The 25,351-nt window shown below is 40.3% G+C and overlaps 1 long non-coding RNA gene across 5 annotated transcripts; it reads left to right on the top strand.

The window, feature by feature from the left end:
- The first annotated feature begins 15 nt into the window (after positions 1-15).
- LOC106035706 (uncharacterized) lies at positions 16-24,467 on the top strand. Of its 5 annotated transcripts, XR_007159150.2 has the most exons (6): positions 16-216; positions 4,077-4,218; positions 10,801-10,882; positions 12,011-12,073; positions 17,281-17,404; positions 17,509-24,467. It is a non-coding gene; the product is annotated as an uncharacterized lncRNA (long non-coding RNA). The 5 variants fall into 5 exon arrangements; XR_001206928.3 differs by lacking the exon at positions 4,077-4,218 and having other exon boundaries at positions 24-216; XR_001206927.3 differs by lacking the exons at positions 16-216; positions 4,077-4,218 and adding an exon at positions 869-2,272.
- The last annotated feature ends 884 nt before the right edge of the window (positions 24,468-25,351 follow it).

The raw sequence follows: 25,351 nt of genomic DNA, 5'->3' as shown, positions 1-25,351 counted from the left end.
AGGTTGCCGCGGTAACGAGGAGGGGCGGGGGGAGGCGCCGCCATTTTGCGCCCGCCTCCCCTCGGGGTGTGGTGGCGTCGTCCGCCCGTGTCACCGTGTGCGCGCAGCCTTCCCCCTGCCCTCGCTCCGCCGTGAGCTTGTAGGGCGGCGATGCCAAGTCCGCAGTTTCCGACGTTTGGGTCCTCACTGGCTGGTTTGCTGAGAGGAGCTGGGAAAGTACACCAGCTCTTACCTTTGTGTGTGGTTTCCAGCTGCTAGAGCCGCTTCAAGGAGAACGCAAAATGCGTCCTCTGCTGCATTTCTACACGAACGATTGCTCTTGTTGCCATTGCTGTTACATGATTACAAGGGGAGGTGGAAATAAGCAGTAGCAGATGAAAAGACGGCTAATACCTCGCTTAAGACAGCACTGCTTGTCAGTCTCTTTAAAAACCTGTTTTGGGCTAGGTAGCAAACAGAAAACCCATCAGCTTTCACAGGCACATTGGTGAGGCTCTAGGTACAGAATCACAGAATCACCTAGGTTGGAAGAGACCTCCAAGATCACTGAGACCAACCTCTGACCTAACACTAACAAGTCTTCCACTAAACCATATCACTAAGCTCTCCATCTAAACGTCTTTTAAAGACCACCAGGGATGGTGACCCAACCACTTCCCTGGGCAGCCCATTCCAATGCCTAACAACCCTTTCAGTAAAAAAGGTCTTCCTAATAGCCAACCTAAACTTCTCAATGGCTTTTTACATAGCATGGCCTTGCCCAATGCAACTTTTTCCTTCGTGTTTTGTACATCAGAGGGTCATCTATATTTTTACCTCAGATCCCTACTTGCATTTCCCTATATTTTCCTTATGCGGCTATGCTTCACTTCTGCATTCTGCTTTCTTTAACATGGGAGGTGCTCTGAACATTTATGACAGGTTGATGCCACAGATCCTTGAAATACTATTGTGGAACTGAGGCTGTACTGGAGATGATACCATTTACATATCTCAATGGTTTTGATTGAAGGCCTAAGGATGCAGATGAGGTTAACACAGGATATGTGAAGGGATGGCCTTGCTTTCTAATTTCTGGGGGCTTGGCTAAAGGACAAAGAGAAGGAAGAAACAAGGTGAAGCACGAGATTAGATGTCATGAGAGAGATCTGAGAGAGATCAATACAATTATATTTTGATAATACTGAGAATATTAGCATTTGACAGAAACAGGGCTTCCATTGTAAGTATTTTGAATGGCTTTGACTTATTGCTGTAGATGCCAAAATGCATTTACACAAGCCTTCAAATGAAGTTCTGCATTCAAGAAAACCTGTGAGGTGTTGGAATTTTTTGAGGGAATCTCCACGTTTTGAAACAAGGTAGTGCTTTGTTTGCTGCCCGTTGGTTGGTGAAGTTTAGAAAGTATGTTTTGGACAAAAAAAAAAAAAAGAATAAAATGGCATTATTCTAAACTCGTGTAAAGCATTCAATATAAAGTAGAGGAAGCAGGTGTCAAAGTGTGGATAAATCTGTAAATACTGTGGAAGTAGCTTTAAAGCAGGGGAAAGGAAAATGAGAGCTCTGTTGTGGATCACAGTAAGATTTTTGGCCTGGAACTGAAGGGCTGAATTAAGAAGACTGATAGCAGAGCCACAGACATGGAACAAAGAGGACTTTTAAAACATTTTGAATGCCTTTGAAGCATTCCTTAGTGATGGTGTAGCCATCTGTTGATTGACATGTTGAAGACAGGTGGCAAGAAGGGGATCAGAGAGTGAGTTGACAGAGTTGTAGAGTTGGATATCATCTGCATAGAGATGATGCCCTTTGTTGAAACTGGCAATGAGATCTCCCAGAGGAAAAGGAGAAATAAGAAAAAAGAAATGAAAAAATATCTGAGAAATACACACAGTCACAGTATTCTCCTGTGCACGCTAGTGTATATTCGAAGCAATTTAATTCTGACTTTATTAGAATTTGTCATGATTAACATTGGTATGAGAGAGGAATCAATTCCACATGTCTTCTGTTAAACTAAAGTGCTTTGGGCGCCATCACCAAGTCATAAAAATACTTGCAATTGACAGGGATATTTTGAACATGCCTCTGGATGGATCAGGTCTCTTCAACAGTATATCTGCGATTAGGGATGTGTGTTTGGAGAGTTATATGAGCCCCAAAAGTTAGCCCAAAGTGGAAGAATACCTAAAATTAACCTCTTTGTTCTTCCACCAAGGACTGAAACTTGAAACTCATTTTTGACCACGATTTCTCTGTTTTTGCTGGCACGGTAAGTAGAGAGGCTGTGCCTTTTCTATGTTGGTTTCAATGTAAGGAAAACAGAAATCTTTTCTGTTGTGTTACAGTTTATGTGAAATATCTCTGTTTCAAGGATAGGCTCCTTTAAAAGTCTGGTTGAATAATTATGATCTATAGAAATACCGAGTATGCAATATCCAACTGACACCTGAAAGTTAAAGTGACGGGGTCACGGTCAGTGTTGTTAAAGATGCAGACTACTTTTAGGTAAGTTGGGAATCTCTTTATAAGAGGTGCAGGAGAGTGCTGTACCGGTGTAACTCACACCAATTATTAATAAGGGGGTGATTGTGTGAAGCTACGCTGGGCAGTGGGGCTAATACACCCAAACTGGTGTGTCCATGTATTACAGCACCTCCCTGTAGTTTTTGGAGGTGCTAACTGGTGCAGAAACTGAGGAGCCACGTTAGCTTCCAGTTCTTGTTGGTTCTGTTGCACACAGCTTATTTCTGACCTTGTTTTACCAGTGTTGATGCTCAGAGTGGTCCCAGCAGTACAGATAATGTGCATGAATGGCTAAACGTCAAAGTCCTTTGCCCTGCTTTGTCACTCTTGCCGTGACACGAGGCAGTGGTGTTCGGGAATATTCCTGCGCTCTGTCAGCATATCACGTACAAGAAGGGCTGGGCTTTTTCCCTGATAACCTTGGGTACGTACAGCTTAGAAATGTGGGTAAGAAAGACTTGTCTGCACTCCCTTTGTGCTTGGTGGGAGTGAAGAGGCATTTCTAAGGCCTGATTAACTTCATTCTGAGGTAGACATCTAACATAAGTCAGATGAATCATGACTTTAAAGTGCTCGTTTTTCACTACTAAATAAGGATACAGATTGTTGTCTGAGGTATCCACAACCGCATTTTCGAAGTCTAAAGTTAGGTCAGGTAAATGCTTTTGCAGTAGCAAGCATAACTCGTTGCACAGGGCTGTGCTAGATGTAGCCTTATGCAATCTCGAAAGTAGAGTTGTCACTGTTCCACAGGGCATGTAAGGTTGAGGTGAAATTCATGCTCTAGATCAAAGCGAGGTTCACCCGTCAGGATCTTTCTGAGTCCTTATTCTAGAGCTTTTCAAATGCATGTTATATGGGGAAGAGAAGTACAGTATTTCCTTAGGACGTTGCTTTAAGAAGAGTATTTAGTTTCGATCAGTCTTCTGACAGTGCTTTTGCTGACACATTTCACAATTTTCAAATTCAGGCATCTGAAGTTAGGTTCTAACCTATATATAAGAACGAAAATAACTGTGTCCTGATTCCCTAATGTGTTAACTTAGTTGGAAGTAAGTGTGCTGAATATTTCTGACAAGCTGGTCACTTTTTTTAAGTTGCTATAATTGAAAATTTTGTCCAGAAGTGCTCATTGAGGATGTGCTGCCAAGGTGATGTTCCTCATAAACCTGCTTACGGTATGCAGTCAGAGAGACTTGAGGGGAGTGCAAATGCTGTGTTCCACTTACTGCAAGATAAAATCTAGCATTCTGTCACTCAAACAAAAATTGTTAGTCCTGGTACTATTTTGGGGAGGGGGGCTGGAATGGAGAGGACGTTGGGTGCTTTATGCAGCCTCGCTTAAAGTGAAGGCTAAGAAAATGTTAATAACTGGGAATCCCTTAAACTACCCACCCATACCAGCTAACCATGCCACTTCATCCTTTCTTGCAGCTGCTTACCGAAAATAGAGCTAGGATGGTGAACTGCAGATCATATGGCCTCCAGAAGTAGCATCATATGCAGAGAAAAAATGTCAGCAATGCTGACTTGGTGCACATGTTTTGCAGGCAGCTATGCTCTGAGAAGAACATGAGAGTGAGACCTGAGGCTTGAATTTTGTCGACCTACCACTTTGAGGTGGAATACTGCAGTTGTATCAGTTCTGGTTGATTGCTTGCAGATTTGCAGCTCCTTCTGTGCAAATGGGAGGTATAATTACAAATTCCTTTGTAGGTTATCAGTTTGTGTCCTGGCTCCAGGCATTTCAGCATTCCGTGTTTGCAAACACATTTTATTTCCACTTTAGCACACTGTGTAGTCAGACTAAGTCCTGATTGCTGGCTTTCTCTTTACGTGAGTGGTTGGTTTCATGTGGGAGTATTTACATTCCTGCAGGAAAAAAGAAAGAGAGTATAAAATGCAGATACTGTAAGAGCAGGTGCATTACAAGCCAAAGTAGAAAATTGGTTCAGCAGTTGTTTTCCGCCATGGCTTTAGATTAATTCTACTGCATATCACTGCAGGGCTAGCAGTGAACATTTCTTGAACATTTTGCTGAATTACTATCAGTGTGATGTTTTTTCCACAAGGCCCCTGGCTCGGGCAATGTTTACAGCAGTCCAGATGTGAAGGCTGGTTCCTCATTAAGTCCCCCTGATCTTCTAATCCCAGGTTCACGTATTTCTAGTGCTGTATTTTATCCGATGGTTTTATCTAGCATTGTACCCAGGTCACCTGGAGTTTATGGAAAACTGCTTGAAATGCAGTCTCTTGGGTGGTGTTTAACAAGGTGTGCATGAGGATGTTTATGGGGTGTGAGAATGGGAGCCTATTCATTCTCCATGCTGAGTGTTACCGAGCCCAGTTTTCTTCCAGCCTTGTCCTGGTGCAGCCATTAGAGGGAAGAGCAGGCTCTCCGCTATTGCAGGCAGCAGCGTGCAGCATCTGCCAGCTACTTTCTGCTACCATGCTGTAAACCGTGCCTGGCTGCCTGGCCCACGCACCGCCACCACCTGGCTAGGACCCAGTCTGAAGAGCTGAGAATTAAACTTGTTTTGGGGTGGAATATGCATTTCCCTGTGTATCACCAGAGCAGTCTTTGTGAGATTGCCAGGGGAGCAGTGTAAAACAGATAATGCCTCTACTCACTTTCTACCCTGACAGTTCTAAACAAATGCAAGTCATGTGACCGGCAAGTATATTTTATCACTTGGCATACAGAAGGCTTTTTGAAATAATGTGTATTTCTAGGGGATGGTCTTTGAATATTTATGTACAGTCTTTGAATATCTGTGTACATACATCTGTACATAAAGAAAAACTGCAGTAAAACATAAGATTATGCTGGCTACTAGTGCGCTAATTAGCTCCATGTACTAAAAATAATCAACATAGTTAATTGCTGGATTACAGCACAATGAGAAGCAGACACCTAATAAATCACACTTTTTATTATTATCTGTTAAGTATCTGGCTACTTGAACAATATTTTACAACTTTGGTTAGATTTACTTTGTGCACTTCAAAGCCAGTAGCAAAACTTCCAGTTCTCATAATGCTATGGGATCAGACACTTACGCTCAGGGGTTTTTAATTCACCACTGCATTAGTCCAGTTCCAAGATCTGATCTGTGATTTGACCACTATTTTCATTCAGCAAAATTAAAAGATTAGCTATTCCTAAATTTATGAGCTAATTAGTACACTAATACAAACCACATTTATCATTTTCCTGAGTTTGCTTAATCCTTCTTTGTTACAAAAGTCAGCTCAGATGTCCATAAAAGCTTATAGGGGAAAAAAAAAAAAAGAAAAAAAGATTTGTTTTCATTTCCATTAGGGAAAAGTAAAAATTCCAAAAGATTTTGGGTAGACAGAGCCACATTCTTTGGCTCTCATTAAAGTCTTTTTAGTTACAGTATTTAGAGGAAGAAAACACTGCAGCTCTAGGCATAGGTCTGCAAGGTTGCCAACGCCAATAATTTTATCACAAGTTTAATAAGATTTAGTATTTTTCTTATAAAGCTGCAGCTTCAGAGTCTCATGATTATGAAACAATATTATCTTCCATTAAATATGCATGTTAAAAAGAGCCCTTGTTGCAAAGAAAATCTAGGAAATATAAAATAAATGGCTCAAAAATTCTAATTAAAAATTATAGGAGCCCCAAATTAATTATTTTACAATCAAGATTTTAGAAGCCATCTCAGATTTTGAGAAGTGTTTATTCATCTAGATATTGTGCCAGTAGCATCATTAATTCCAGCAGTGTTGCTTTTCAAGTGTTTCTGCATAGGATCTGGTGCTACATTCTTGATATTCTTTTCTTACTGTAGAAATTTAGTTTAAGAGACAAAAACCTACATGTTTTTGTGATTTAAATGCACCAGAGCACTGCGACTTAGGGTTAAGAGTCGGTTACATATTTCAGATATTGGAGCCAGACAGCAATTCAGTCTAATAATGTGCATGTCTACTATTTCCTGAAAATTTGCTGGTACATGACCCCTTATATGCATATGCGTGACCCTACAACAAACTCTGTTATGTGGTGCCAAAAAATGGCATTAGCTTCAGCTGCTTTATTAAATTGCTACCCAAGCTGGCTTGCATTCACAGTGAACAGGACACAGCGTATCCGCAGCTACTGCCTGGTGTGCCAGCTCATATGGGAGCCTCCGCTCCTGTCCGCATTTGCTGGAGTTAGGAACAGAGGAAGAGCAAAAGCCCTCTGAATGCTGGGCTGGGGTATTTCGCACGCTGCTATGAGGTTGCTTGTCCTGCTCTCAGAAGACGGCACTCCAGCCGTGCTGCCTCCTGCGTGCCTTGAGCCCGGTGAGTCCTGCTCTGGGCCCCGTCTCGCCCAGCGACTGGTGATGCAGAGTAGTCGGCAGAAAGCGGTCTGGTTTTTAAGAAGCACTTGTCTATTAGGCTGCAGCTGTGCCTGACTATACTGTTCCCAGCTAAATCTTCTGTCCCTTCCCTTCAAGGTTAGAGAAGTAGGGCCTTGTCTCCCTTCAAGGAGACAAGGTTAGATAAGTACGGCCTGTAATTAGTGTTTAGCTTTTAATATTATCAGCTGAAAAGAGAAGCAAATGTGGCAGCAGACAGCAATTGCCAAGATACAGAATACAGTGTTTAAACTCAGAAAAATCTCAGTTATTAGAAGAACACCAGAGTATTTTGAAAAGGAGAAGAAAGAAGACAGGGTTTGTATAATGTCCCACATGGTCCTAGGGAAAATAATTTAGGCTAAATATTCTTTGGATGTATGGAGAGCATTTGCAGGGCTAAATTTGTCCGGGTGACACAGACGTTGCTGGGCTTGAGCTGGGTTCCTGATCTGACCTGCCTCCAGAGGAGCCTGTTGTTATCCCTTGGTAGTGAAAGGTCCCCGTGTCCTCAGGCTAAATAGGCCTTTGGGAATAGCCCCCATGGTAAGATAAAACCAGATTGTATTAATTTCAGCACGAGCATTCCCTGACTGCTAGCGCCTCCTCCCACAGCCCTACTGTCCTGGCTGTGTGCGTACCTCGTGCTTCCGCAGGGAAGAGCGCTAAGAACTCTTATGGCAGGATCAAGAGCTGAATGCAGCTTTTCAACAAAATACCTTTTTTTTTTTTTTTAATTTCCTTTTGTACTATTGTACAAATTTCTCTCGTACACATTTTGTATTCACACAGAGAACTTCAAAGAAGAAGTTCCAAATAAATGTCAACAGAAGTAAGCACATGCAGCACATTATCCTTACTGTTTTGGACTGTGAAATGCAATTTATAGGTTAGTCAGAAGTGTGTGCTTATTTCCCATCCCATTTAGGACAGAGAGCAAACGTACTTGAATTACTTCAAAACTGCATGCTTAAATCCTGATCTATGACAAAGACAAACATATCTTAAGTTCAGTATCTTAAGTAACGTATCTTAAGACAGAGTATCTTAAGTTCATTTTTGTGTTTCTGGTTATTTCTGGTGTTTTACACGCCCAGCGCTTTCTTCCTTTGTGTATCTCTTTGGTATCAGTTCATATTAACTTATAAAATCATGCGTTTTAGTGACTTCTGTTCCTGCTAGTCCTGAAGAAGTAAGGGCCCTGGGAACAGTAGTTGGACTTTTTTTCTCGTTCATCAGTGTAGCTGTTAGTGGCTTTCATTGCAGAGCCTCCCTTACACAATGATGACATGTAATGTTTGGTTCCTAAATTGCCCTTGTGGGGCTAAGTTGGAAAAATGAAGCCTTTTTTTTTAAAAAAAAACAACAATCTGGAACTTTACTGAAATGAATATATTCACGTGTCTCTTTAGGTTCTGTTCTTCTCCTATTACTCCGTTGCTGGGGGATCACAAGTTACCACTCTGAGCATTCACCGTTTCCTGGCAATCTTTCTTAATTTGAAAGAGTTAGTTCAACATCAGGAGCTTCTGCTTTAAAATGCTTTTGTCATGTCCATTATCCCTGGTAGCGGGAGCATGTAGGCCATTCCTGAGACTGCTTATGTGCGTGCTTTTTCCGCATGCCTCACCCCCTCAGCTTTACCCCGTGGCTGTGAAACTGCCCGAGCTGTTAAGGTAAGCTTATGGGTTTTGCACAGAAAATCAGTGGCCAGTGAGGAGGCCCAGCGTCGTGCAGAGCTCTGTATTTCCACGTAGGGAGCTTGAGTAGCAATGTTCCCCCTGGCTTGTGAAGGCCACCTCGCATCTGTGGGCCGTGGGGACGTCTCCCTGAAGGGGAGAGGCTCATCTCTGCCCTCCCCGGTCAAGGGGTGGGCACCAGCTGCACGCGTGTAAGGGGAGGGAATGAACACGGACCCGGCTTCCCCTCCTGCACCAGCTGTAGTACAACCAGGAAGGGCAGCCCGCTACTACGTTTGTAACACAGTGCCTTAACATTTAATTGCTGCATTGCAATTTTAATTAAATGCTCGTGGCGCCGACGGTTAATCATTCCTTGTGGCTTAAGTACTCCAAACAAATAGAAAATAAATAACTTTGATTAAGTATTTAAAAACAAGACGGGGTAATTCCATGCATCTCTAGAAGAAATGAACTATTGATGGAGTTTTTAAAACCATATTCATGCAGCATCGTTATCCTCTTGTTTTCCTGGAGACATCTTGTCCACATCCAAGTGTCCAAGCATGCTACATCAGGAGGGTGGTGCCAAGCTGAAGATGATTTAATCCATTGTTGCTTTGGGGTTGTACTTCACAACCAGCGGGACAGTTTTCCAAAATGGAGCCACCAGTCCTTTCGAAATAATGAGATACCCAGTGCTGTTACTTGACAAAACTTTTGGGAATTGAAATGAAGCATTACAATAGTTCAGGATATCAGGCGACTTGAAATGATTCAAGAAGCTAAGTTTCTTTCTTGAAAAACATTTGAAAACATATTAAAAGGCTTCGGTAAGCCAGCATTGAAATCGTGGGTACATATGGGAAACAGATCTGGTTTTCCCCCCGTTTTGTGCTTGTTCATATGAGCACTCTCAGGAAGATGCCTGCTTTTTCCCTCAGTGGCTGCTTCTCACATGTTCTAACCTACATAAATTCTTAATGTTTTACTATACTTTTTGCAATGGAGATGTTATTGGTTAGGTAATAAGAAAAAGCCCCAGTTCTACTGTGTAATGTGCATTTTTTGCACCTTATGAGAATATTGAATAGACTTCATTATTTTTTTCAATACAAGTCTGAATTCTACCATTTGATTACCTGAACCAAAAGCATTTCAATATGCCATCCATCACCCTGACCAGTGTAAAATGCTGAATATTCAGATTAAATTGGAACTTTTTTTCTATGAATAAGGAATTTGATTCAATTCTATAATATACAGTGTCTCTGGGGAGAGGAAATTGAGCTGAAGGTCGCTGAAGGCAAGTGAGAAAATTGTATTATCCAAATACAAAATTCTTTTTCTTATCATCAAAACCTGAAATACAGCCATGGGGAATAAGGGGGTCAAGAGAGAATTCAATTAGAGATGAAAATGGAAAAGGTGCATTTTTCAACTTACCTTTCATTTTTCCAAACAAGTGGCAGCAGTGAGCTGTATGAGGACAATGAAATATTTGTCAAGCAGTTTGAACTTTTTTTTTTTAATAGAATTCAGAAAACATTCTCAATCAGTTATAAAGAGATAGTAAAACTCCATACGAACATGGAATGTCCAATTCTTTATAACCTTAACCATTTCAGCTTTAGGTTGTTCATCAATGGTGCAAGGTAGAGAATGAGTATCTAATTGTAACAATTTATGTGCATAGAATTGTATGGTGAAGGAAGAAACATTCTCAAATGCTCATAATTAGTTTCCCCTGTAATTTTCTGCAGTTTTCCCTCTCTGACTCATAATGCTAAATGATTAATGTTCAAAATAATTGTAGAAGCATGGTACTGTCATGCCATAAAATGCTTGCTTTTCTCTTCATTTATTTTAGTGTAGGTACCAAGAACTTGTAAACCAGACCCTTTCGAATGTGGCCACCTCTGAAATGTTAACAATTGCAAATGCAGGCCATGGTTTAGCAAAGAGCTGCCATGCTTTCTCCTTTTTAAACTGCATGTATGGTGTCGCTATGCTGGCATGCCTGCGTCAGCAGGACAGCTTTCCTGCTGTTAAAGGCATTTGAGCTAACTCTAGGGCTAATTTTAGAGGAAAGAAGATTTCCAGTGAGATCCTGGAATGCTCATACAGCAATCTTCTAAACTTGCTGTGTAAATTACAGAGTACTTTATGCGTGTACCTCTACATAGCTTCCGGAGTAATTAGCCTGTGTCTATTCTTTTCAGTTTTATTTGCAGTCGTTTCCTGACCATTTGTTCTTTCAGAGACAAAATAACTGTGGTATTCACAGAGATCTTTCTGTGCTTGGTAAGTATTCAATTTTAATAGTTTATCATTTCATAATCGCTTATAGTCTCTCTCATTAGGATAGACAGTACCATATATAACCCAGCTTCCAAATACATTTTAATTCTTAGGGGCACAGGTTTGACATTGCAGATATCAGTTCTGAGTTTGGGTTGGATCCAACATCAGTTGGAAGGTGGTGAAACTTCTCTCATGTTCTGTGAAAAGTAATTTGAAAATGTTGTTGTCCTCAAAGCCCGATGCAGTCATTCCCGTGGTATCACCTGGAAAGAAAATCTTCAAAGTTTACTGCAGTTTAATAACCTGAATCCAAACATTGCCTTTTTGCTATATTTGTAATACTGTGTAATTATTAAATGTGTGATATATTGACTCTGCAGCTATTCTTTCTGTCAACAAATTAGCCTCTTAAAAAAACTGAAATGAACAAACACAACCTGCATTCTCTTGACAGAGGAGCCCTGGTGCAAATGTTGGCTGTGCAGATGTGAAATTTGGCCTTTTGCTGCTTTGAGAGCACTTGTGTTCGGTTCAGTCAGGGAACAGAAGCAAGGAGCTGCTGGTCAGCAAATCACTGAATGCCTGAAGGGCAGAGAAGGGAGAATGCAGGGAGATGAATCATGTACCCCAAAATCCTGTGGTCCTTCAGAACGTATGGCCTGAGCCTTTCCCAAAACAGCCTTTTCTTGTGCCATAGGACAAAAATCCCAATTCTTGGAGTGTTTTTGTAAAAAAATTGCATTTCAATTTTGTTGGCTTGTTTAATTTAAAGTATAATGTGTTGTGCTACAGACACTGTAGTGAATTTATTTCTGTGAGAATTCACTTCCTCTACTTTTTTGAAGATTTTACTGTGAACCCAACTATATTTTTAAGTGCCAAAATACCTTTGTAATCCCAGTGCCTAATGGATTCACTGGCTTTCAGCAGAAGTGAAAGGGCTCTTCTGCTCAGATTGGATTGCAAGATTGGGGTCTTTGCAAAGTAAAATTCCTACTAGATGGATCAGGAATGTCTCCATGTTACTTATATAGAGATTTGAATATATATTTTTGAAGAGTGACCAGTTTTATATTTCAGAACTAATGAAATAACACTTACTTTAATTTTCTTTTCAACCTATCACAGGGACAAGAATTTCATCAACAGTTGCTGTATTTTTCAAAGTGAAGGAAAAAGAACATTAGATAGGTAAGATTATTCAGTCTGGTTTTATTTGAATCTACTGAACTTCCTTCTATTTGACAAAATGTAAAATTAATGTTTTTGGAATCTAGGGACTTCTATAACCTAAGAAAATTAAAAAATAAAGGGAGTTTTACTGAACTGAAATGAAATAGGCTGTTAGAAGAAAATCAGCCTCTGGTAAAGAGAAGGGAAGAAAAATTATAAAGAGAAATCACATTGACAGAAACCTCAAACATTATGGAAACAAGTAGGTCAAAAGAGTTGTTCAAAACAATATACCTTTGGAGTATATATTATCAAAAGCACCATTAATTCTTTAGGCAGAAAGACACCTAAAATCAAACAGATGCAAATTTATAGCTAACCGTTAAACAACTGCTTGGGTGGTGGGAACAAAAGGAAATAAATACAGTGCTGAAAATAAAACCAGGTGATTATTAGAATTAAAAGAAATTATAGCAAAATAATATAAAATAAATGTCAAATAAAATAAATGCCTTTAATATTTGAAAGCAAACTAAACCTAAGTGTTTGAAAATACAGTTCTATGGGGTAGACCTCCTGCAGAAGTTTTATGATTAAATACTAAAATCTGGGAAAGGGAATTAAAAACAATGTAAACCGTCTGGACTGTAAATAAGAATATTAATTTTTGTAACCAACTTTGTAAGAGAATGGAGGGACTGCGGACTTCTGGAGCATGCAATAAAATAGAGGTTAGGCAGTAAAACAATAGTTGTGGAGAGGCAAACATCAAGCCGAAATACATATACATTGCAAATGTGTCAAGATATAAGAGAACTCCATCTCATCACTTCAGAGGCTTCACTTTAAGAACAGAGGGGCCAGAAGATGTAGGCATCAAAGAAGAACAAATGTTATACCAGAGACCTGAGGTTGACTTGCCCTGCGTGTCTTTTGTAAGATGCTGGAGATCCATAGCTCAGGTGAAATCAATGGGAGTTGAGGCCAGGTACCAGCTCAGACGTGTAAGGCCAAACCAATGATGTAGATGGCCGTAGATAAACAATAAAGGGCACGTGGACATGTGTGGATTTTTTTAGCTTAATGTAGGTAAATCACTTTAATGGTAAAACACTGCTTGGAAGTGCAGCCTGATGACTGTTCTGTGTTAACATGAAGGAAATGTGTTGTCTAGGTGAGGGACTGACCTACTTAATTAAATACTTCTGGGAAGACTTCTTAAATATCAAAACCCTTTTCCACACAGTGTTAGGATTATGAGATCAATCATTCAAGAGCCGGGAGTTCCCAGTGGTTAAAGTATTTGTACATACAGCTCTATTGTATTTTACTGCGGAGAAAATACTACACAAGTGGAGCAGTAGACAAAGTACTGTGTTAGAGCAACATGGCCATGAGGAATTGCTTGTCCTTGAGGTCCTGGGCTGGCATCATTAGAGTCAAATTGCAGGAAGGCTTGCATGCTGGTGAATGGAGAGTGCACTTTTTACTACTCTGTGTCATGGACAGCAGCCCAGTGGATGAGCCAGGCTATTTGGAGTGGTTTCAACTCTGACCTTCTCCCTCTGTGTCTGTACCACCCCAGGAGAAGTGGGGGAATGGTGGAAAAAAAGTCACTGTCCCCCTCTGTGCTCAACTCATGAAAAATGAGCATCAAATGCTTAACAGTATGGGACTGCCCTTCCTAATGCTGGTCTTAAATTTGCTGCCATTTTACCAAGATATAAAGAAAAGTCCACAAAGAGTGGAAGATACATTTTTGGAGATGTAAACCTGGAGGGAGCTCCCTAGAGTAAGTGACAAGTTTTTCATGGTTGTACCAGCACACGCATCATTTTTTTTCCTTTGAAGTTTTCAACTTGAATGACTTCTAAACACTGTTTGTTTTGTGGGCCATGGTATGGTATGCTGACCTAAGGATCCATTCCAGATCCCATTTATGTTGCTAGAGGAGTCCTCTCCGACTGTAAGGAAGCATGACCTTAGCCAGCAGCATGCACCTCAGGTATAAGGGAAGATCCTACCCATGTCAGCAACACAATTTCTAAACAGCCAGATGTGAAATGGTGTCAAGTGTAACAGACCACGTGGTGGAAGAAGGGTCTGCACAGTGAACTGTGGTTTAAAATGTACTCTAGCAGGAATGAGTACTTCAGTTACCTCTGCTATTTTGGATCAAAATCTCAGTGAGATGTTGAACACCTTGAGCCCTTGTTGAACCCTTGTTGAACTTGAACCCTTGTTGAAAGGTTGTTGAACCCTTGATGAACTCAGTGAAACTTAATGTTGCAACAACCAGGATGCTGCTGTAGCAGGGCAAATACAGATTCAGATGTAGTAGAAGTCAGTTTTCTTCAGGAAAATGTAATTAGAAGAAATACAGGCAGAAACTGCTAGAACTGTGTAACATATCCCATGGGGCTGTTTCTTCCATTTGAGAGAAATTTGCAGAATGAACCCCCCCTCCCTCCAACATTTTCCTTCTCCGTTTTTATAACTACAATATGAGGGAAGCATCTTAACATGAATATGACTGGGTTTCTCTTATGTATAAGCGTAAAACATTTATTTTCAGCTGCAGAGCCGTTACTGCAACAGTAAACAAGAAACGAGTGATCAATTTTAAATTGGTGAACAGGGAAGAATTCCAGTGGGTAGAATAAGTTATGCTGAAGTTATTTGGTGAGAGCAGATTAGGCAAAATCCAACACTTGTCTTCATTGAGCTTTTCTAACGAAAAGTAGACTCACAGAGCCTTGTTTATTAGCTTTTTTTTATTATTAGCAACAAATTGCGTACTGTGGTATGCATATTGATAGTTAAATCTGTACTTGTTCTCCCCCATGCATGAATATATACACATGTACTAATTGCTTTACATACAGAAGCAGTCAGCTGAAAAGCCCAGAGAGAGTCTGGCTGCAGCAGAGCTTTTCCTGTTTACTTTGTTGTCAGTTGGATCATAGACTTATTAAAATGCAGCTATAAACTGGTAAAATTCTCCAGCCTTTACTCAAGCAAGATTTGTCCAAGAGGATTCTCTGCGTTAGGTGCAGTGTGCAATGAAAAGCTTGCAATCGGGAAGAAATAAATACATATGAAAAGATAAATTCGATCATATAATTGGATTACACGAGTGTATTACATAATAGTCTTTTTTTAGAAAAGATACTAGATTGGTAGACATAGTATTTTCATAATTATTTCTTTTGGTACCTGGGTCTTACCAGGAGAGAAGAAACATCCCTTTTCTTCTTTTTTGCTTCAGAAGCAGAAACTCTTCTTTACACCATACCATTTATTTACCACATATATGGCTCCTGAAGAGATACAACTCATGGAGAATATATACCATATGCATGATGATAGACTCGTCAGCCTTGCCTGACTGGGATGGAGATTCCTGACTGGAGAATGTGAAAGTTAAAAATTAAGCAGTATCTGAAGACTCTTGAGTTCTGAAGTCCAAGTGATTCTGTACAGGGCAGGACTTCTGAAGTGTCTGAAGCATGAAGCTGTGTCAGTGGAGGCTCTGGGTGGATGTTAAGGAAAGGTTCTTCAGCAAGAGGGTGGTTGAGCACTGGAACAGCCTCCCCAGGGCAGTGGTCACAGCACCGAGCCTGCTGGAGTTCAAGAAGCGTTTGGACAAAGCTCCCAGACATAGGGTATGATTTTTAGGTGGTCCTGTGTGAGCCAGGAGCTGGACTCAATGATCCTTGCGAGTCCCTTCCAACCCAACATATTCTGTGATTCTATGATTCTAGGTGTCCTCTCCGGACAGAAAAAGTACTGCTAGTGTGAAAAACTAAGTCTAAACTAAGATTAAATCTGTTCTTGGGGGTCCGTGGTCAACTACAAAGGCTCACTATGGACAAGTTACTGCTAGACGTAGAAAGGAGAAACCTATTAAGTTTTGGGAAACTTTTTTTATTCTCTAGTGGCCATGCTGCTGTCTGCTGAAGAAAGAAGATGAAAATTATATTGCTAGAGACCGTGTGCAGGAATTCCTCAGTGGTAGTTGTGCACAGTTCACTAACTAATGTCTCTCTTCCTGCAGTCCCCAGAGGCTGAAACAGTTAGTTGAATGAGCTTTTATCTGAACAGGGCATAAAACACCCTTCAGCTGGTATGCTTCTGAAATAATTTTAAGTGTTTTGCTTAAAAATACATGGCTGTGAATATTGAACTCCGTAGATAATTCCTTCATGGATGAATAAGAAAGCTTCAGATTCATCTGTTCTAGATAAGCCAGGAATATGTAAAGGATCTGTGCATGTGGTACCCACTCTTTGCACTGAAGAAACAAGACAAAGTGCTTCTAGCCCTATGAAGGGAGGGAAGTGCTAGTCCTTGTCAAGAGTCTGAAGGCATCCCAGGTGAATTTTGTTTCAAAAGTAAATACGAAAACTCTTTCAATTTCCTATGAATCCTCACTTCCTAAGACAGACTTGTATTAACCTCTCATGCAACCTTGACCTCAGTTGCAAGCAGCTCTTCCAAAATGTTCGTCTAAGGAAAGAAAAATCTAAAGATTCTCTCATTACTGCTGCTGCAGATAGAAGATCCTTTCTCTTTCCTGCTTCCTAGGAGCTCATCTAACTGCTACGTATCTAGTCCTACCTTTTGGGAAATGGTAACAATGTGAACCTGCAAAAAATAAAGGAAAGGGAAAAGATTTTTGCGTTTTTTCTTTCTGACACCTGCACACATCAGAGGCTGTGCATGTACTGTGTCTCCAGTACTGCCACTGCAGTGACTGCAGGTCATGTTTGGAGTGATAAGCTTCATCATCAGCACTATAGAATTCTTAAATATTTACTGGGAATGTTGGACCTGCTGTTTCTGCAGTGAAGCTTATAAATTGCATTATGAACAATCAGGAGAAGACATGCAAGTGTATTTATTCGTATGTGTAAATTAATCTAAATAGGTGCATGTCCATGTTATCTATTCAATGCAGGAAGAATCGCCTCTCTCCTTGCTATCAAAAGCAATGCATCAGATAGGCACCTCTGTTTCTCAGATGGTAATAACATAATGATATACTCTCTCATTATATAAGAAGAGATGTGTTTCTCTGTCTCCTTGTATGCTTTGGTACTTTCTTCATTCACATAAAATTGTAATCTCCAAATCGTGAGAGACTTTTTGTGTTATTTGGGATGGGCTAGGCAGAGAGAAAAACAGCCATTTCAATCTATTGCTTTTGTTATTTCTTCTTCTAGCAGAAACTTCAGCCCTCTAGCTGCTCGTGAGGTAGTAACCTATGTGTAACAGTTACGTCTGACTGAGCATGCCTCTGGTTTTTGCTGTTCTTTTTGAGATAGCCTAAGAAGCAATACATTTATGGTAAGTCAAGTAAATGGTGTGTCAGAGGCACATAAAACTGTCTTATACAAGCATTCATAAAAGACTTTTCTTGTGGTAAAAAATGGCATCTATTTTTCTTACAGTGGAATATACCTTATTCTGAAGATCTAAATAAGACCCATGACTGTGCAGAGGGAAGATTTTTGAATGCTACAAACAAACAGAAGTCTGCACTGTTATTTTTCTCCCGAAGTGCAGTGCTGACTGAGTGGTCTACTGAAATGAATTTTTCCTTTAATTTTGCACTTTTTCATAATATAACTGTACAAGGGAACGTGACAATATTCTTGCATCATAACTGCTTCCCCTAATGTAATGCATATGAACTATAGTTTATAAAAATACCATGAAACAAGAGGTCTAGAGTTCAGCAAAAATAAGATCAGTATTTATGTGGAAGGATTGTTGTCATTCTGTGTCGTTTATTGTAGCTGGTGGCAGCCTAGAAGTTTATTGCATTCGTTCTCCCTGTTCTGCAATACTGACAAGTCAGCCTGATCCTGTACCCTTAGAGTAAGTGCAAATTTAGAAAATGTGTCTGCATTGTGGCAAACGAAGGCAGCCAGAGCTGAGAAAAGTGAACCTGTGTTTTATTTAGCACATCTTTAAAATGACATTCTGTTGTCTGTGTGGTAGCGTCTATGAACCAATGATCTTGATGTTTTTAATTAGTTTCATGTAAACAGTCTTGATAAACAGAAATGCTGCACATGGAATAGGTCAATAAACTGTATACAAGAGGCTGTTGTTATGAATAGTGGGTGTTCTTGGTATAAGCTGGTTTCATTTGCACTGACATTTGTGGTAGAAACAGAAGTGTGTCCATACTTCTAAATTTCCACTTCAAAACCTGTTCTTAGTGAAATAATAACATGCAAAACTCAAATAACACATCTGATTTTTGTGATCTCAGTCCATCTGTTTTATCACAGAAGAAGATAATATGCCCTCCCCCCTCCACCCCTCCCTCCTTCTTCCAACTGCATTGTGCTGTAGGCCAGAATAAAAATGTTAAGTGTGACTCTAAATAGGTTCTCAGCATTTTGGCTGGCTTCTTCCAGGACTAGGAGAAAGAGCTGACATTCACTGGGAAACTAGGAATCTTCCAGTGTGTCAGAGCTCTCATTGCCACGGTGTTTTTAGTTGTTGGTTAGTTGTTTAATTTTTAGTTGTTGTTTAGTTGTTTAATTTTTGAGTAGGGATGTTGTTACATAAATGTTTGTCTTACAAACCAGGGATGAATTTTGTCATTCCTTGTACAAGTTAGCATAATGTTTAGCAAAAGTGATTCTGTATTTGTGGGGAAGGAAGAATACTTTTTCCTGACCACTTGATCTAAGGAAAGCGGAGATGTGCATTACAGCTTTTCAGCACTGTGCATCTTAGCATGAGGCCCTGGAAGGTAGGTAAGAGGGCAAAGGGGAAAAGAACCAGTCAAAGATATATGACAAATTAATAAACCACATGTCTGTGTCTCCAGAAGTTATTGGGAGGCCAACACCCCCACCTATGTAATGCTATTACTAGGTATTGATTCCTGTGACAGTGAAAATGACAGAGGAATAGTTCACAGAAAATGAGGACAGCCAGAAAATAACATGTTTAAAAGCAGCATTGTGCTGATAGAGGGAGGAGGAAAATCCAGCTGCTAAAGTCTATATCCTTAAATGTAGCAGAAGTTTATACTTTCCTTTCTCACATATACATTGCACATAGCAAATACCATATCAAGTCTTCTTTTTTCCTCATTTGAACCCCATGGGAAGGGTCTTTGCGAGTAGGCTAAGTGCTTTGCTGAAGGTACGAGGCAGAGAAGCTGAAAAATCAGTGTTTGATATAAAGGAGCAGGCGTCAAACAGGACTCGGAGGCTGGCGTAACGCCGATGGCTGACACTGGGAAGTACGGAGTGACTCCTGGCTTAGGACAAGCCAGTGCAGCAGTAATGTAGGAAAGGGGGACATATTGATTAAATTCACAAAACTTGTGTTTGTAACTTTAGCGCTGTGTGCACAGAGGTATCTGACCGCTACCTGAGCTCCCCATGAGCCAGTTTTTCTCTTGTTGCCAACACCATGCTTCCAGACATATCGACAGCCTGCAGAGGGAACAAACACCTCTCCAGAGCCCACTTAATGGGCACCGGCTCAGCAAAAATAGTCTCCCGTTGGTCCCAAAATGCAGCATTCCCAGATTTGGAATGCACTGCTGCCTCTGGGTGTGATGTAGATGACTTTTTTACACCTGACATCTCTCATTGTCCTTGTTTGCCTTTGCAAATTATCCCCTGCTTATTCATACCATGTCAGACCATAGGCCTGTTATTCATCGGGCTTCTACATTTTCTGTCCTATTTACCTGCTGCTTCTGATAGGAGCATGCATCTGTTTGGTTTGGGTCTCCAAGGGCTGTGGCTAATGGCACTTCTGCGTCATTGAGCCAGTTGTCCTCATTTGCTGGAAACACTCCTTCTCACGCTTCTGTTTCTCCTCATAGAAATGTGCATATATTTCATAGGTAGTTGAGTACAATTAACCCTGGGTCATATACGGGACTTCATTTTTCTGGTTCCCTTTTTCAGACGTATCTTCAGCAGGGATAATTTGATGCTTTCATTTTTACATATTTTTCCTCCTAATCTTGTACACCCATGTATGCCACATTTAATAAAAAAAAAAAAGGAATAGCATGCAAGAGATGACCAGATAACATACATTTCTATACTGCAGCTGTGCATACCTGGTAGTCTTGATATTCAATTTCAGTAAATAGATTTTCTGTTGGAAACTGCAGTCAGGGGATACTTCAGTGAAAGGAATTCTTTTGCAACAGCTGCAAACCTAAAAAAAAATAAAAATCCTAATAATAAATAATTGGGGTGACCTTGAGAAGTATTCTCACATTTTAGTTAAATGTTTATCTGTTTTTTTTTTTTTTTTCCTCTTCAACTGTCATGTAGCAGAGGAATGAAAATTCAATAGATTATAAACCATTCCACAGAGAACAAAATGTTTGAGCAGCTGAGTTACATTTTCCTCCAGTCCTTTCTGCTGCACTTCTGTGAGGGTGGTTTTCTCTCATTTTCCACACAGAGAAAAAGTGATTTTGCCAGCTTCTGTGGGCCTGATTCTGCTCCAAGCAAACTTGTGCATCTTCTCTGGAGCTCATATGGTCTGAATCAGGCACGGCAGGGACTGCAGGGTTAGGAAGAAGCAGCCTCCTCTTCCTGTTTCTGAGCAAAAGATGAATGAGTGTGGTACAAGATGAAAGGCAGTGGTGAGTCTAATGTAATTAGTTTACAGGGAAACCTCCACCCAAACAAATTTTATTCGTCTCCCAGCTACAAAAGAAATTCATTTGTTTTAGACTTCCTGACAGATTCAAATGCGTCAAAACAGTAGGGTCACAAAGGTGGTCGTTTTGCATTGACAACTGTGTTTTTAGTGGCACACTGTTTTCAATCAGTGGATTTCAAACAGGTTTTGTACTGAAGTTTGGGGTGGTGTTGGACCCAATTTTCAGGATGAGTTGCGGTGTGTGAACAGATTTATATGGCTGATCAGTAGCTGGAAGCAAAGCCATTAATGCTTGAGCATCTCTGGATGTTATCTGGGAAACTGGAAAAGCAGTTAACTGCTTGGAGAGACATTTAGAGGAAGAAAATAAAATCAAATGTGAAATAAAGGCTTAGGGAAGTTAGTAATATGAGGGCAGAAGACTGGAGATATGCTTGAAGAGGAAGTTGCAGTAGAAAGGGATAATACTGATCAGAGGATAGGAGAATTAAGCTGAATAAAGTTGAAATCAGTCAGAGAACCCCAAACCCTTCATCTTTAAAGTGATTTCTTTATCTAGGTCACAGGGTGCAAATGCTAGGCCTTTTTTGTTATCTATATTACCAAGAAACGCATTCATTTAAATTTGGCCAAGCTAAATATGTGCTAATTAAATGAAAGCCTTAAGCCAGCTTGGCAGAGTGAGGCTTGGTCTTACATCTCTCTTTCAGATGAGAATCTAATGTTCTCTTGCAAAGGCCAGCTGCCAGAAAGGTGATGCTTCTCAGGGAAAACGTTAGGACATTTAAATAGGTTATCTGTGAAAATGGTAGCATCATTTATAAGGACAAGGAGTGAAGCTGGTTATGTTGTTGCTGTTTGTGCATCAAAATGCAAAATTCGGACTGGACAATGATATCGCATAAAATTTCTAGCAAGTATCGATTAGCAGCAAGGTGAAAGGGAAAAGCCAGGCTGGCAGTCAAGTTGGATACACCTATTCATAAATGGTGTTTGTGTAAAGGTTAGTGATAAGAAATTCATACATCTTTATCTTGCTTATTCATGGTTGAATGTGCGTGCAACTACAGATTGTTCCATAGGCTAGTACTGTTAAAAGAAATAGTGTTTTACCTGTGCACTTTAGGTTTCAGTAAGGTGTGAATATTAAAGCTTCAAGGGCAATTTAAAATAAGTTTTTCTTTGGAGATACTAATTATCCAGATTTGAGATGCATCTCATTTATAAAAATATATATATTCTCAGTGCTTTAACTACACTGTTCATAGAAATTTGCATTTATAGCATACAAGTGATACCTGAAATCTTGAATACTTTACTCACATTTCTCACTTCGAAAGCATTTCATTTGAGAAGTTATCTTAAAACATTAATACAACTGGTGAGCTCATTGTAGCAACTTTACTTAGTCTCCATAACATATATAAATGTTTTTACTCTTAGGCTTTTTTTTTTTAAATTTGGATGTTATGGTACATTACACTCAGCTATCTAGGTCAAATCATATTAGTTATTTATATTTAATAGGTTTAAAAAGAGTTTGAGCATTTGGTACGTACATTTTTCCCCAGGTAATGAGCAGAGTGGCTATGCAGAGACCTGATGGGTCTGATGGTTGTCATGGTGCTCGGTGTGAAGGAACTGAGCTATTCCAGCCCCACGATGGGGGAATTAAAAATGAAAATGAGAAAGATTAGGTCACTTAATGTTGATTTTTCTTACGGCTTCTACTTCCTCTGAGAAAAACAAATACAATATTTTTAATGAGATAAAAAAACCAACCTCTTGGATACACTTGTTATTTGGAGATGTCAGCATTTTGTGTGACAGCTTATTTCTAGCTTGACCGTGTTTCTGTTTATAAGCCATCATTAGAGGTTTACAATGGAACGAGATGATGTTCCAGGTGATTTGTGTGTACTGCCTATAGCGATACCCCTTAGAAACTAGCCAAATTTAACTCGGATATGTAAATAAGATTACTTCAATACACTATAATATTCAGGAAGGTTGATGTGCAAGGTGCCTTAACAGTTTTGTGAGGGTAACCGCTCTCCCTAGCCTGTCACCTCGCCTATTTCTTCCTCTCTGTCTGCCTGGCCCCTTCTCTGGCTTCCCTCAGCCCAGCCCAACCCAGCCGAAGCATCTCCAGAAAGTCACCCAGGAGCTGCATGTCTCTGGCATCCGGTGGCGTGTGCAGAATGTGAGGGGCTCCAGCCCACCTTGGCCTGCCCAGGCCTCAGGCAGTCTGAGGAACCGTAGCCAATTTTCACTAATTGTTAATGATCTCTCTAGAGGCACTCCTGGGATTATTGCTCAGGGAAAGACAGTGGTGGGCTCATATCAACAGTGGACTGCAGTGACGAAGTGTGGAGATCTGGCTATTTGCGGGTCACAGCCCCTGTAGAAGCCGTTGTCCTCATAGAATACATTTTTTTTTTCTTATTTGTGACCGTTTGCCAAAGAATAAGTTGTACCTAACCATAGCAGCTACACTGAGAGCCCAGAGGCCTACCAGCTGGCAATTGAGTGCCACTCCAGAAGGACCTCCGTCTTGCACAGGTTCTCTGTTGTGTCTGCCAGCCCTGGACACGTAATTTGGATACCCTGCTGCCCAGAACAGCATTACTCACATATGTGTAGGTTCTGAATTGTTGTCTTGATGTAAGATTGTGGTACAAATAAAGAAGAAATGGTCTAGTCCAGGAGTGATCAAACTTTTCAATGTTTTCATATGGCTGAGAGCCGCCTGTCCCTTTCTACTCCTGTCCCCACCCTGTCTTTCCCAGAGGATGCTCCTGCTGGTACTTCTCATCTCCCAGCACACTGGACTGCTGCCTGTCTTAGGACCCCCCAGACCTGCCTGTCTTAGGACCCCCCAGACCATACGTCTTTCCCCACACTGTCACTGTAGATACCTTGGGCTTCCTTCCTCCCAGCTTCCCCGGGCACTGGGAATTTTCTACTTCCTCTCCATGACCTCTCTAAGTCTTTGTGCTACAGGATCTGTGTCCTTCAAGACTGCCAGGTTGATGTCATCTTACAGTCGTGCTGTTTCTTTCTACCTCTGCTCCTCCGGGAACTGCATGCAGAGGATTGGGTCTTACCAAGTGCTTGCAGTCCCATACTGGGAGAAAGGTGGCCATGCTGAGCAGGAAATGTAAAGCTTCCACTGAGTCCTGAGAGGATATGAATGCTTCATGTCTTTCCAGAAGTGACAGCTATTTTAAGTGATAATTTTGGTGTTCCACCCTGTGGAGCAAGACGGTTCAGAAGCAAGCTGTAGATATTCAGGCAGAAGATGGTGGAGTAGGTGGATGTAAGGTTTCACACACTAACAGAGGTCTTACATTCTTCCATCTTAGTCAGTAGACTCTGCATATTTAATAGCCCATGGACAGTGAATTAGGGTCAGAGAATATGGAAACTGGAATAACAGTGGTTTGACTGCAATACTTGTATAGCCTCAATCTGCTCTGTAGCTCAAGAGCATAAAAAAGTTAAGTGGTAACAAATGTTCCTTGTTAATTTGACTCACCTCCAAATTACCAGCAGCATGATCCTGCAGGATTTCCCTTTTCCCAAGGTGCATTTGCAAATGTGTATTCACATCTACTGGATAGAATTCAGTGACAAGAATTATCTGAAATGAAATTATGAAGTGCACTGCTTGGATCAGTCAATTGCAGAAGGGAAACAGATTAGGCAGAGAACAATCTATCCAGGATGCTGCCAGGCCATGCTGCAGAAAAATGACAATCTATATTCATTAAAGATATTTAATAATTTTCTAAAAAAAATGTAAAAAATATTTCAAGTCAGGAAATATGAACTTTATTATTGATTAAGCATTTGAAAAGGGATTTTTCTCAATAAAGGAAAACATTTTCTATTCTCTCTCTCTTGTGTTTTCATTAAGCAATTTAATATGTCTGAATCTCACTTTATGTTGTATTTCCTCTTTATTACTTTATATTACATCTCTGTGTTCATAGATTGAATGATATAATGCCTAGCTAGAAAGAAAATATGCTTTCTGTTCAAACAGGTATAATAATTTCAGGCCAACTTTACTCTTTTTATTGGGAAAAAAGTTATTAAAAAGCCTGTAAGATGTGTTTGTTTTCTTTTTGATCAAAGGCTTTGGTACTCAGATTTTTCTTTTTCATATTTAGTGGGAAATAAAAAAAGTGCCCTGTCTGTTTTGTAAAAAACATGTGTTGCCCTATTAAAGTCAATGGGAAATTTGCTTCTAACTTTGATGAGGGTACGATCAGACCCTACGTTAATAGCAGAGAGTGGTATTCAGCTTGGTGTAAAGGAAAAGATGTGATGGCATTTCACATACCTGCCGGTCTTTCTTGCTTGGTTTTGCTAAGCAGCCAGTAGCAATGCGTCCTGAAGGCCAACGAGAAAATGAACATGTCGGTGCTGAGGAACACAGAATTTCTAAAGAAAACAAACTTTCAGGTGTCTTTCCTCATCTTTTCCTTGCAGGGGTAGTGCTCTGATAATGACCATTTTTAAAAAGATGCATGTGCTATGAGAAAATGTTCTTTAAGTCAGCCTGAGGCAAATAAAACACATGAAGGAAAATTCCCTTTGCTTTAGAATCCTCTCTGTTGGGCCATG

The sequence above is a fragment of the Anser cygnoides genome, chromosome 1 (genome assembly GCF_040182565.1).
Source record: "Anser cygnoides isolate HZ-2024a breed goose chromosome 1, Taihu_goose_T2T_genome, whole genome shotgun sequence".
Classification (NCBI taxonomy): Eukaryota; Metazoa; Chordata; class Aves; order Anseriformes; family Anatidae; genus Anser; species Anser cygnoides.
Note: the sequence above shows the minus strand (reverse complement) of the source record. Positions and strands in the feature narration are given on the sequence as shown.